The sequence below is a fragment of the Trichosurus vulpecula genome, chromosome 1 (assembly GCF_011100635.1).
Source record: "Trichosurus vulpecula isolate mTriVul1 chromosome 1, mTriVul1.pri, whole genome shotgun sequence".
Classification (NCBI taxonomy): Eukaryota; Metazoa; Chordata; class Mammalia; order Diprotodontia; family Phalangeridae; genus Trichosurus; species Trichosurus vulpecula.
In genome coordinates, this window is record NC_050573.1 from 227983875 (window position 1) to 227987324 (window position 3450).

At 34.6% G+C, this 3450-nt stretch overlaps 1 pseudogene; it reads right to left on the reverse strand.

Annotated features, from left to right (window-relative positions):
* Window positions 1-1375: 1375 nt before the first annotated feature.
* Window positions 1376-2288, reverse strand: LOC118836207 (annotated as a pseudogene).
* Between the last annotated feature and the right edge of the window lie 1162 nt (window positions 2289-3450).

Consider the following 3450-nt stretch of genomic DNA (forward strand, 5'->3'; position numbering starts at 1 on the left):
TCAATAGTTTTGTCGAAAGGTCATTTTCTTAGTACCAGAGCATAATGGTACTTTGTTATGTTACTTCAGCCAACTTAAGTTTGCATTGATGAATTAGAAAGGAAATTCTTCAATGAATCAGGTGTTTTGGAATAACTGAAGAGTGCATCTGCTAAATGCTTTACAAAATGAAGCATAAGACATATGAGACATACTGTGGTTCTTTGGTTTGTCTTTAAGGGGAAGTTTAGTTTAGTTTAGTTTAGTTTAGTTTAGTTTTGTTTTGTTTCACACAACATGATGTCAAAGGGTAATTTGAACTAGTTATAGCTATTGTGGAAGTTAAGTTATATATTGCACTGATAAACTATATGCTTTCCCACCCTAGATATCAATTTAGATTCATTAACCTACAACTAGCTTTAAGGGCTCTAACTACCATGTAATTAGTCAATTAAATTGCTGCTTACTTGAATCTGGATAGATAACTCATTTTAGTCCAAGTCGAATTGTTACAGGAGCATTATGCCAACAGCATACCCCATATGTATTGCTTTTAAATATAAAGCTCTATACTAATTGTCCAGTTTCATACCAGCAGTATTTAAGAGCTCTAGAGTGTTAGCATTAGCACATATTGCTTTAGAAAGGCACAGCTGATGTTTCAGATCGCCAGACTATAAAGATGCTTGTACAAAAGAAATGAATTTTTTTATGTCGATAGATATTGAGACAAAAATCATCCTGTATAAAATTTTGTATTCCTTATCACTTGGTCCCTAGGATAATGTTGAAGATCACTTAAATACAACATGTCTGTCTACAATATTTATAGAATTTTGTAATCAAATTTAAATGAAAAATATGCCAAACAGAAATAAATCTTTAGAATTATTTGATTATCTAGTAGTATAAGGCATTAACAAAGTTTATACTGCCTCATATTATATTAAAGTACATCATACCATTTTTCTGACATGAATCTCTCGCGATGTGAACTTGCATCACAATTCAAATAACATCAATTAAAGTCAATCACACTTTGCCATCAGTACTACCTATAATTAGTATACCAATCCAGATACTATTAGATTGAATCAATATTAGCTATTGATTCACAGTATAGTCTCCCACCTTTATTCACATTTGAGTTTTAGTTTTTACAAACACACTTCAAAGCGGATCATAATTTAACCCTGAACACATTTCCAACTGCAATACATATAATCAATTTCCAACTATAGCCTGCTTCCCCCTCAAGTCTGAAAACATCAATGCTAACATAGTTGCTATGTTTCTGGCTTCACAGCTTAAATCCATTTTAATATTGGACTCCACAGTTATGATGGGAAATAAGACTTCAAACTAGTTGAATTTCTTCACCATAAGAATCCTATTAAGACTCAGTTTCAGGGATTGCTGGAAGATGAGTGATTTTGTAATAACTATGCTTCAACTCACATGCAGTATGCCCAGACACAATCCACTTCAACTTCTGAACATTTGGTTTAGAACACTTGTTTGATGAGTATTCAGTTAGGCACTTTGCTACAAGTTCCTGCCAGAAGGTCAGATCTCTGCAATTTATCTTGGAATGTTTCTGAAGACATTCTACTCCTTCTGTCAATTCTATAAATTTCGGTGCTTGAATCTCCAGTGCAATTACAGACAATGCCAATACAGAAGGCTTTGCTTTAGAAAACATAATCCTACAGTGACATGCCTTTAGCTGAGCTTTCAGTCTTTCAAAACTTAGATTCTTTCTCCTTTCAAACGGTTAGTTTTCTTGGATGAGTGAATAATAGTGCTGTAGAAACTGAAGGGCAGTAGTAGCTTTGACTTTCCAACATATCTTCTCTAATAAAATCTTTTCCTTTCTCATCAGGTCAGAAACTGTGAATTTATATTGGCTTATTTGGATCAGATCAGTGGCTAATGGGACATTTCTCTCTTTCCTCTGTCAATTTCACAGCCAGATAGAAGCAACTTAATTCCACACATCCAAGATGTTTGGGCTGCACCATTATTTTGAATAGAAATCTGTCCAGTAAATTTACAGCTAGAGGAAAAGTCTCTGTGTCAAAACCAAAGAACTGAGTTTGGCTAAAAAGGTCTTTCACTTCAAAGTCCCTCAGTCTTACAGTCATCAGAAAGCCATTATCATGAGCAGATTCAATTAGTCTCAAGCCACAGACCTTTGGCTGACATCTGGACTCCTATTCCAACAGAACATTCAGCTGGTGCAACAGTTTCTGAGCTTCAGTTGTTACCACTGCCTCTATTGTCTTGTGTTCCTCACCTCGACACATTTCCTTGGTAGTAAGCCTCCCTCCCCTCCCCTCCCCCCCCACCCTGGGGCCTGTCCTCTCTTTACCCTGAAAAATTAGTCCAACCGTCCTGGACAACACAGAAATTATATGGGGGAGAGGAGAGGGGACCTGGGGACAGGGGAAGATAATGGAGGGGGTTTCTGGAGCAGCAGCTCCAGCAAGCTGAGAATGGTTCCAGTTCCAAGCTCTGAAGTGCTTAGAGGAAGTAAATGGTGTAACCTTACTAAATCCCTTATAATTAGTTTTTCATGTTGATCTTTCTCCTGATTCTTAAGAGTCAAATTTTCTGTTCAGTTATGGTCTTTTCCTCAAGAATACCTGAAAGTCCTGTAGTTCATTAAATATCCATTTTCCCCCTTGAAGGATTATACTAGCCTTTACTAGGTAAATTATTTTTGGTTGCAAACCTAGCTCCTTTGTTCTTCAGAATTTTATATTCTACTCTTTTTGTTCTTTTAACATAGAAGCTGCTATGTAGCTCCATAATATTTAAATTGTTTCTTTCTAGTTGCTTGTAATATTTGCTCCTTAACCTGGGAGCTTTGAAATTTAGCTATAACGTTCCTGTGAGTTTTCATTTTGTGATCTCTTTCAGGCAGTGATTGGTGCATTTTTTTTCAATTTCTATTTTAACCTCTAGTTCTAGAACTTCAGGGAAATTTTCTTTAATAATTTCTTGAAGTATTTTTTATCATAACTTTTTTTATCATAACTTTTAGGTAGTCTGACAATTCTTATATTATTTCTCCTCCATTTGTTCTCCAGGTCAGTTGGTTTTTTTTTTTTGTTTTGTTTTTTTAATGAGATGGTTCACATTCTCTTCAATTTTTTCATTCTTTTGATATTGTTTCATTTCTTGATGTATTATGAAGTCATTAGCTTCCTCTTGCCCAGTTCTAATTTTTAAGGAGGTATTTTCTTTGGTAAGTTTTTGGATTTCTTTTTCCAATTGGTTGACTTTATTTTCATAATTTTTTTGACTTTCTTGAATTATTCTTAATTTATTTTCTCCATTTTTCCTCAACTTCTCTTATTTGGTTTTTAAATTCCTTTTAAAGCTCCTCCAAGAACTTTTGGGGCTTCCGACCATTTTACATTTTTTTTTTGAAATTTTGCAAGTAGTTGTTTTGTTTTCTTCTGA